This window comes from Canis lupus, chromosome 2, assembly GCF_011100685.1.
Source record: "Canis lupus familiaris isolate Mischka breed German Shepherd chromosome 2, alternate assembly UU_Cfam_GSD_1.0, whole genome shotgun sequence".
Classification (NCBI taxonomy): domain Eukaryota; kingdom Metazoa; phylum Chordata; class Mammalia; order Carnivora; family Canidae; genus Canis; species Canis lupus.
The window spans coordinates 73,100,120-73,110,629 of NC_049223.1; the positions used below are offsets into that span (position 1 = coordinate 73,100,120).

The 10,510-nt window shown below is 43.7% G+C and overlaps 1 protein-coding gene across 1 annotated transcript in view; it reads left to right on the top strand.

The window, feature by feature from the left end:
- CRYBG2 (crystallin beta-gamma domain containing 2) overlaps window positions 1-10,510 on the top strand; it is a 41,781-nt gene that overhangs the window by 29,628 nt on the left and 1,643 nt on the right. The gene's annotated exons all lie outside the window — the stretch shown is intronic.

Genomic DNA, 10,510 nt, shown 5'->3' on the forward strand with positions numbered 1-10,510 from the left:
TTTCCACATTTCCTTCTCTCTCTCTCTCTCTCTTTATTTTTTATTTTTTATATTATTTATTTATTCATGAGAGACACACAGAGAGAGAGAGAGAGAGAGAGAGGCAGAGACACAGACAGAGGGAGAGGCAGGCTCCATGCAGGGAGCCCAACGTGGGACTCCATCCCTGGTCTCCAGTCACACCCCGGGCTGAAGGCGGCGCCAAACTGCTGAGCCACCCGGGCTGCCCTCTCTCTCTTTTTAGATTTTTATTTATTCGTGAGAGACACACACAGAGAGGGAGAGACACAGGCAGAGGGAGGAGGAGGAGGAGGCTCCCCACGGGGAGCCCGATGTGGGACTCGATTCCCGGACTCCAGGCTCATGCCCAAAGCTGAAGACACTCGATCACTGAGCCACCCAGGTGTCCCTCCTTCTTTTGATCAAGATCTTTCTCTACAAGCATCCCTGATCAAGAGTCCAGTTTTCCTAATTCAGTGGCTTTTTGTCCTTCACTGCCAGGAAGGGCCTTCCCTGAGTGTCATTTCCACATCTGGGAAATTGTACAGGTTGGAAATTCACGTTCAAGTAAGAAGGAAGGGAAGCAGAGCTCTCAGGCACTTCCCACCTATAGTTGACATTTATCAAGAACATAGTATTGGAGATATCTCCTTGTTGGATACATCATTTTGGAAAGTTTTGGCAGGCAACAAGTATAGAGTCAAAAGTAATACGACAATTCCCCCCCCTTTTTTTTAAAAGATTTTATTAATTCATGAGAGACATAGAGAGGCAGAGACATAGGCAGAGGGAGAAGCAGACTCCTTGCAGGGAGCCCGATGTGGGACTCGATCCTAGGACCCCAGGATCATGTCCTGGGCTGAAGGCAGATGCTGCATCACTGAGCCACCCAGGCGTCCCTAATACGACAATTCCAAATATATAATTGTGGTTCCAAACCAGGACCTTAGCTCTGAAAGTAGCCAACTGAAAATACTGGCACTTATTCCAACATGGGGGAGAAAAGTCCTCCCTGTGGGGGCAAACCCCAAGTCACGCGTGCCTCCTGGAAGTGCCTGCTTAACTCAGCCATTAAAGCCGAACAGTGGCTACTGTAAGAGCCTATTGAAAGAATTGAGTGCATTTTTGAAGATATAGTGCAGGTATGAAAACGAAGCAATAATTGGTGAAGTTTTTGCAAAACTTCAAGTATGCTTTTATTTTTTTAAGATTTTATTTACTTATTCGTGAGAGACACACAGAGAGAGCGAGAGAGGCAGAGACACAGGCAGAGGGAGAAGCAGGCTCCATGCAGGGAGCCCGACGTAGACTTGATCCTGGGCCTCCAGGATCAGGCCCCGGGCAGAAGGCAGGCACTAAATTGCTGAGCCATCCAGGGTTCCCAACTTCAAATATGTTTTTAAAACAATATTATCTCAAAAGAACTTGTTACAAAATGTGTTATCAGTAATAGCCTGTAAAGTTGTAAGAAAATGTGCATTTGGATAAGAATTCAGAGTCAGTTAATAGTCTACGTGAAAAAGAGAGACTTCTGTGAATCCTGAACCTTCTAACAGGCCTGCTCTGGATATCTCAGGAATGCTGTCTGTCTGCTCCAATTCCGGGAAGTCTTTCCTTTCGAGTCACCAGGTGGTGTGCAGGTCCAATCAGGGTTTGGTGCTTTCCTGATAATGTGTCATGTGACTCCAGGATTCTAGTCCTTGGAGTTTGGCAGCACCAGAGAGGGGACTTTCCAGTGAGGTTGAAAAGCCTTTCTGGAGGTCTCTCTTCCAATAAACAAAATCTCCAGGTGCAAGGTGTGGTGTTTAAGGCCTTTGTCTCCCAAGAGTGCAAGATAAAACCATTGCTCTACCAAAGCATGGTTATTTTTGTTTGTTTAGAGAGGGTGGGAGAGGGGGAAGGGTCACAGGGAGAGGGAGATAAAGAATCTTTTTTTTTTCTTTAAAGATTTTATTTGAGAGAGAGAGCACATGCACAAGCAGGGGGAGGGACAGAGGGACAGAGAAGCAGACTCCCTGCTGAGCAGGGAGACCAATGAGGGGCTGGGATCCTGACCTGAGCTGAAGGCAGACACTTAACCAACTGAGCCACCCAAGTGCCCCAAGAGAGAGAATCTTAAACAGGCTCCATGCCTAGCAGGGAGCCTGACCTGGGGCTCAATCTCACAACCCTGAAATCATGACCTGAGCCCAAATCAAGTTGGACACTTAAATGACTGAGCCACCCAGGCACCCTAGCATGGTTATTTTTACATTTTTAATTTATTTTAAATTCAATTAATTAACATATAGTGTATTAGCTTCAGATGTAGAGTTTAGTGATTCATCAGTTGCATACAACATCCAGTGCTCATTACATCACATGCCTTCCTTAATTCCTATCACCTAGTTACCCCATCCCTTCACCTGCCTCCCCTCCAATAATCCTCAGGTTGTTTCCCATAGTTAAGAGTCTTTTATGGTTTGTCTCTCTCTCTGATTTCATCTTATTTTATTTTTCCCTCCCTTCCCCTATGATCCTCTGTTTTGTTTCTTAAATTCCACATATAAGTGAAATCATATGATAATTGGCTTTCTCTGATTGACTTATTTTGCTTAGCATAATTCCTTCTAGCTCCATTCATGTTGTTGCAAACAGTAAGATTTCTTTTTTTTTTTTTAAGATTTTATTTATTTATTCATGAGAGACACAGAGAGAGAACCAGAGACACAGGCAGAGAGACAAAGCAGGCTCCATGCAGGGAGCCCGATGTGGGACTCAATCCCAGGACTCCAGGATTACGCCCCGGGCCAAAGGCAGATGCTAAACCACTGAGCCATCCAGGGATTCCCTAAGATTTCTTTTTTTTTTTTATGGCTGAGTAATATTCCATTGTATGTACATACCACATCTTCTTTATCAATTCATCTGTCGATGGACATCTGGGCTCTTTCCATAGCTTGGCTATCATGGACATTGCTGCTATAAGCATTAGGGTGCAGGTGCCCCTTCAGATCACTGTGTTTGTGTCTTTTGGGTAAATATCTAGTAGTGCAATTGCTGGGTCACAGAGTAGCTATATTTTTAACTTTTGGGGGAACTTCCATACTGTTTTCCAGAGTGGCTGTACCAGTTTGCATTCCCACCAGCAGCATAAGAGAGTTCCCTTTTCTCTGTATCCTCGACAACATCTATTGTTTCCTGACTAGCCATTCTGACTGGTATGAGGTGGTACCTCATTGTGGTTTTGATTTGTATTTCCCTGATACCAAGTAACGTTGAACATTTTTTTCATGTACCTGTTGATCATTTCTATGTCGTCTTTGGAGAAATGTCTGTTCATGCCCATTTCTTGACTGGGTTATTTGTTTTTTGGGTGTTGAGTTTGATAAATTCTTTATAGATTTTAGATACTAGCCCTTTGTCTGATTATACATTTGCATATCTTCTCCCATTCTATAGCTTCTCTTTTGGTTTTGTCGACTGTTTCCTTTGCCATGCAAAAGCTTTTCATCTTGATGAAGTCTCAATAATTCATTTTTACTTTTGTTTCCCTTGCCTTTGGAGATATGTCTAGCAAGAAGTTGCTGTGGCTGAGGTCAAAGAGATTGCTCCCTGTGTTCTCCTCTAGGATTTTGATGGATTCCTGTCTCACATTTAAGTCTTTCATCCATTTTGAGTTTTTTTTGTGTGTGTATGGTGTAAGAAAATGGTCCAGTTTCATTCTTCTATGTGTGGCTATCCAATTTTCCCAACAACATTTGTTGAAGAGACTGTCTTTTCTTCCACTGGATATTTTTTTCCTACTTTGTTGAAGATTAGTCAACCACAGAGTTGAGAGTCCATTTCTGGGTTCTCTACTCTGTTCCATTGATCTACATGTCTGTTTTCATTGCCAGTACCAGCATGGTTATTTTTAATGGAAGCAGTTATGCCTTTACCATATTGAAGTCCATCTCCTTTTATTAACTGTGGGTCAAAGGAGGCAGGGGCCAAGTGCACTGGACCCTCTGGTGAGAGTCTATGTGTTCCCAAGGGGGTGGATCTGAGATTTAGAAGCAAAAATAGCGATGTTTCAGGCCAAGGTATTTGGAAGGTTTCTACAAATTTTGCCAATTGAGTTTTAACAGTGCCATATCTGACTAGCCCTGAGGATTGAGGATGGTATGCACAATGAAAATGTTGCAAAACTGGCCAAACAGCACAGACCTGTCAAAGCACCTGACTAGTAAAGTGGGTTCCCCAATCACTGATGTTCAAGAGGGGTTCTCCAGGTAGGGCTAACAAAATTTTAGCTACAGAAGGGGCACTGGCCTGTCTATGAGAGAAGGCTACAACTCAGTGAGAAAGCACATAAACCATGACTATAACATATTTATATTGATGGAACGGGGCAAGATATATGAAATCCATTTGTCAAAACTCAAAGTTTTAGTCCATTAGGCTATTTTAAGTGTCTGGGAGCAGGGCCAACAGATTTCCCTAGATTGTATTCTGGACAAGTGGAACAGGTGAGATAGGTACTATGGATCCTGCTGATATCAGTTGAAGATTTTGCCCATAAGAAGGGTGATATCTGATCCAATAGGGACTAATGATCAGTGTCCCCAGATTCAGCTATGGTGCCATCAGAAATAGAGCAAGTAAAAACAGTCAAAAGGTCATTTAATTCACCTGCTTCGCCATTTTGATTGCTACTGTCAAATTCTAGAATTATTTCCCCCTTTTGGGAGAAGGAAATTCTGGTATGATACTTCTCTCAAGAAATCTTGGCTGAAGGACACCTGGGTGGCTCAGTGGTTGAGCATCTGCCTTTGGCTCAGGTTGTGATCCCGGGGTCCTGGGATCGAGTCCTGCATCGGGCTCCCTGTGAGGAGTCTGTTTCTCCCTCTGCCTGTGTCTCTGCCTCTCTCTGTGTGTCTCTCATGAATAAATAAATAAAATCTTAATAAAAAAAAAAAAAAGAGAAATCTTGGCCTAACAGCCACATGGGTGGCTCAGTCAGTTTAGTGTCTGATTCTTGATTTTGGCTCAGGTCCTAGTCTCAGAGTCATGGGATTAAGCCCTGTGTTGGGCAGTGTGAGTCCGCTTGTCCCTCTATTTCTGCTCCTCCCCCATAGTGCTCTCTCTCTCTCTCAAATAAATAAATAAATTAGTTATTTAAAAATAAATAAAGTCTCCCTGAGAGGATCCAACATCTAAAATAATACCAGAGTTTTCTTTGGAAACAGTCTGAAATGGATTATGACAGTCATGAACAGGTTCATCAGATTTTTGTGTGCAAGCCTGAATTTTGTTCCAATTAGCAGGTTAGGAAAAGCTCTAACAATTGCTCAGTGGAGGTTTTCAGCAAGCGTTCTAGCCATAGGTTAGGGGCTTGTTCATTTTTAATCCTGTTCATGATGTTCCCATCAGACAAATTTTAGCCAAAGTTTGGCCTGGTCCTCACCAACAAACTAACTGATATAAATCCGAAGAACTAGGTTGGTAAGTATTAATAGATACTAATTCTTCAGCAAACCTGTGATTGTCTTCAGTTGGTTTCATAAGAAATTCTTTCACTATGGCTCAAAATTTGGCCTTCAACCAGGGAGCAGAAGAAATTGGGGATTTTTTTTTCATTGGGGGTTATTTGAATCCTCGGGAGACTTAACTTTTAAGGGATTGTGTGTTTGGAAACAAAGGAAATGGAAGAGGGAAAAGAGAGGCCTCATAAGCCCTTTTGTCTTTAATTGTTTGTTTGCCTCAGTCCAGAAATTGTATTTTGCAGAGAGGCAATTTTAGATTCCTGATAGCATTTAGAATCTTTAAAACATCAAAAAAGGCATCCCATGCCATTTTGACAATTTTAAAGCCACGGCTGTTCAATTCTGAGAAAAGTAAGTTTGGGGTGATCTAAAGTTCCCATAATGAGCATTTGTGTTCTAAATTACTTTTGGTTAAGTGATCCATTTTGTTAGAAATGCACATGAAGGGCAGCCCCAGGTGGCTCAGCGGTTTAGTGCTGCCTTTGGCCAGGGGTCTGATCCTGGAGTCCTGGGATCCAGTCCCATGTCGGACTCCCAGCATGGAGCCTGCTTCTTCCTCTGCCTCTCGCTCTCTAATAAATAAAATCTAATAAATAAATCTCTAATAAATAAAATCTTAAAAAAAAGAAATGCACATGAAAAGGAACTGCAATTTTTAAACACAAAACCAGCTGGGGTGCCAGAAAGGAGGGATACACTTTCAAAGCATTTTGATTACTGGGATCCCATTTCTTACAGGCTTTTCTAGAGGGGAAAAATTCCTAAATAGCATAGTTCCAATAGAAATAGCCCAGTTCCCAAAAGCAGTCAAACCCAAAGCCAGACAAGTACTCTTGGAATGGACAAATCCTTAAAACAGATCCTGAATAAAGCCTGGAGAGCACAAGACACAATGAGAGTGGAGCTCAAAGTCCAGCAGAGACTTACCTTCAAACTCCAATGTGAGAAAGCTTCGAACTCATTGGTCTCAGTGGGTACTGGCACCTGTTTGCTCACTGGCCTTGGAGTTGTTGAGCAGTAGGTAGGGAATAGGGTCAGCTCTGGATCCCACTTCTGACACCAAGTGATGTTAACCTTGAAAATAACTCTACTGGGCAGCTTGGGTGGCTCAGTGGTTTAGCGCCACCTTCAGCCCAGGGCATGACCCTGGAGACCCAGGATAGAGTCCCACATTGGGCTCCCTGCAAGAAGTCTGCTTCTCCCTCTGCCTGTGTCTCTGCCTCTCTTTCTCTCTGTGTCTCTCCTGAATAAATAAATAACATTAAAAAAATAACACTATCAGTTATTTTGCCAACACAAATGGGTTGTTTTGGGCGTAGTAGAGAATTCACTTTAGAACAAACAACCTACAGCAAATACCATAGGTTAGTCCAACAAACAAAGGAGAGAAATATTATTTTATGGAGAAGGAGAAAATTGGGAGGAGGTGTTTTGAATGAAAGTCCAATGGAGAAAAGCACGGGTTCAAGGTGATGACAGTTTCTCATTGGCTGAGTTGCTGGGGTACAATGTACATCTCTTCCTGTTGGGGCCTGTAATTGATGATTCTTTCCTGTTGACAATTTTTCTGTTAGAGTCTGTAACTGGCAATTCTTCCTTAGCTGGCCTTGAGTGAGATGGCATGAGAGCTCCCGCTTCTGTCTTCCCAACCACATTTTAATAAGGTTTTGCTTTTATTAATTTTCACAGTATCAATCTAGGATGAGTGGGAGGAAGGCTAGTGGAGAGACAAGCAGGTGACTAAACCTTAGTGGAAGGGATTTGCGGTGGGGATGGCTATGAAGTTATAGTGAGGTGTGGAGGATGAGATAAATCACAAAACTGCTTAGATGGTGCTCTATTCTTTATACATTATCTTGCTTTATTCCTTCAGTGGGGCTCTGCAATAGGTTTTCTAATTATCTCTATTTTGCTGATGAGAAAACTGAGGCTTAAATACTAAGTGACCTGTCCAAGGTAGTAAATGGTGGAGCCAGCCTCATTTGAACTTGAACACAGATCTGTCTGAAGCCACAACCATGTATGTAAACTCTGTGGCTGCCCTAGAAGTCCCTGATTCCCTGCCCTTCTCCCTCTTAGAGGACCCAATGGTTGGCCCCAAGTCCAGCTCTAGCCTCATCCATTCTTCCTTCCTTAGTCTATTTTGTGCCTCATATGCATTCCAGGTAATACAGGAAACACCTCTCACTTCCCTTCTATGGTTTTAAGCCTTCTGTTGCAAGCTTTAGAAAAACTTGAGTGGACACTTAGGGGCCTCCATCCCTGGCTAAAGAGAAAGAAAGGAAAAAAGATCTGAGTCAAGACTGGTGAGAGAAAGCCAGGAAGTGGAGAGGGAGGGGGCAGGGCAGGAGTTTTGAGGCCCCTGCTGGGTGGGATTGGGGAGGTGTAGGCTCAGAAGAGAAGCAGGAGGAGCCCTCAACTACCTATCACTAGGGTCCAAGCCCTTGGGAGGGAGGGGAAAGGAGTTGCAGCACATATTACAATATGGTCTGCCATGCATTTTTCATCCCCACTGAGAGAGGGCTGTGATCCAATAGTACCACAGAGCACTCTAAGGTAAACCTTCCTCCATCCATCCATCCATCCATCTGCCCATCTACCCATCTATCTGATTTCAGGCAATTTATTGACATCTACTGTGTGTATCAAACAAGATGAATGAGTGAGGGTCTCTTCATTGAGTTCATAGTCTAAGAGGGAGAGACATGCTATAATAATCACAAAACTGAATAAAAAATGCTGTAATGGCAGCAGGACTATCAGAATGTGGGGTGTAATTCTGCTTGGGAGGAGCGGGTGTATTCATGGAGGGAGGGACACCTGAGCTAGTTCTTGAAGGATTAAGAAGGATTTTCCCAGGGGGAAAAGGCAAAGGTGGATGTTCTCACTGGAAATCGAGTCCTGAACGCAGGAGAGTGCGTGATAGATTCTGGAACACTGAGAAGGGCAGAGGACAAGATTTATAATCTTAAGGCCCTAAATGGCAGGTTAAACTAGAAATCATGGGGCTTGACCCAAGGTGGCCTTGATGTAGGTGGGAAGAGGGGAAGATGGGAGAGATGGCCAGGGTTTTATTCTGAAAGAAATATATGGACTTAGAGGGCTTCTCTCTCCTTTATTATTTACCTTTCCTTCCTCAGCTCCTAGGACCCAATAAACTCTTTAACCCCAAAGGGGTTAAATTGGTAATTGATAAGGGTCTTTCAGGAAATGACCTAAAAGCAAAGAAAACTTTGTCGATTCCCAAGAATAGAGCTTCCAGAACCATCTGATGCCAGATCTGGGGTCTACTTCCTCATCTTACAGGTGGGCAAATAGGCCCAGAGAGAGACTTGTTGAGGACCTCCCTCCTCCCAGTCCAGGGTCTGTCTACTGTTGTCAAACAGGGAACATCCACTCTGGGATGGAATGAAAAAGAAGCTGAATGGCTCCCACCTCAGAAGTCCAGCAGGAATCCTTGGAAGCTAGACAAAGTAGCCTCCAATGTCCTCCAAACACTCAAGTCTTATGTGAGCCTAGAGATCTTGAAAAGATTTTCAGAACCATCTAAGATGAGGAATAGTGAAATCTATGAGGAAAAGTAACTATGGGGATCCCTGGGTGGCGCAGCGGTTTGGTGCCTGCCTTTGGCCTGGGGCGTGATCCTGGAGACCCGGGATCGAATCCCACGTCGGGCTCCCGGTGCATGGAGCCTGCTTCTCCCTCTGCCTATGTCTCTGCTTCTCTCTCTCTATCTCTCTCTCTCTCTGTGTGACTATCATAAATAAATAAAAAATATTAAAAAAAAAAAAAAGAAAAGTAACTATGAGGTGAGCTTAGACTCTTGTTTTGTTTTCATAATTCTATTTCTGGAAAACATCTTTTTAAAATCAATAATGTGACAATGTCATGAGATTTAACTTGCACAATAATCCCATGAGGTAAGGGGCACCTGGGTGGCTGAACCGGTTAGCGTCTGCCTTGGGCTCAGGTCATGATCCCAGGGCCCTGGGATGGAGCCCTGTGCCCCACGTCAAGCTCCCCCCTGAACAGGGAGTCTGCTCGTCCCTCTCCCTCTGCCCCTTCCTCCTGCTCTCTCTCACACACTCTGTCTCTCTCAAATAAATAAATCTTAAAAAAAAGAATCCTATGAGGTGGGTTCTATTAGTATCTCTATTTTATAGATAGGGAAACTGAGGCTCAGTGAAATAGCTAGAGCAGGAACAGCCAGTTACAAGTGACAGATCCTAGATTTATAGACTTGATAAGTTATGCTGACCCATAATACATCCTTGATAAATGATAGCTATAATTATCTTCCAAGTTTCTTTTTTTTTAAGATTTTATTTATTTATTCATGAGAGACACACAGAGAGAGAAGCAGAGATCTAGGCAGAGGGAGAAGCAGGCTCCATGCAGGGAGTCTGATGTGGGACTTGATTCCAGATCCCGAAATCACACCCTGAGCCAAAGGCAGACGCTCAACTGCTGTGCCACCCAGGCATCCCATCTCCCAAGTGTCTATGTGAAAATGTATACTTAATTTATTTCTTGAGATTTTATTTATTTATTCATAGAGAGACACACACACACACAGAGGCAGAGACACAGGCAGAGGGAGAAGCAGGCACCATGCGGGGAGCCTGACGGGACTCGATTCTGGGTCTCCAGGATCATGCCCTGGGCTGCAGGCAGCGCTAACCCTGCTAACCGCTGCCCTGTATCCTTATTTTATAATAAGGCTTTGACTTCTCCCAATAATTTTTTTTAAACTAATAAACTGGCCTGCCAGGGTAGAGGGCTCTCACCTCTCTCACGTGAACTAGGTGTTTGAGTGTCCTCTGCTCCAGGACCATAGGCTATGCCTCAGGTTCTGGGTAGGAGAGAGGTATGTGGTAAATCCTGATGCCCGGGTAAATGCGAATCCACCTTCCCTAGTCTTGCTGAGGAGGGAGGAGGGAGGAAGACCACAGCAGGGCTCCCAAGGCAGACCCCTTCAAGGGCAGAATGAATGTAAACAAGGT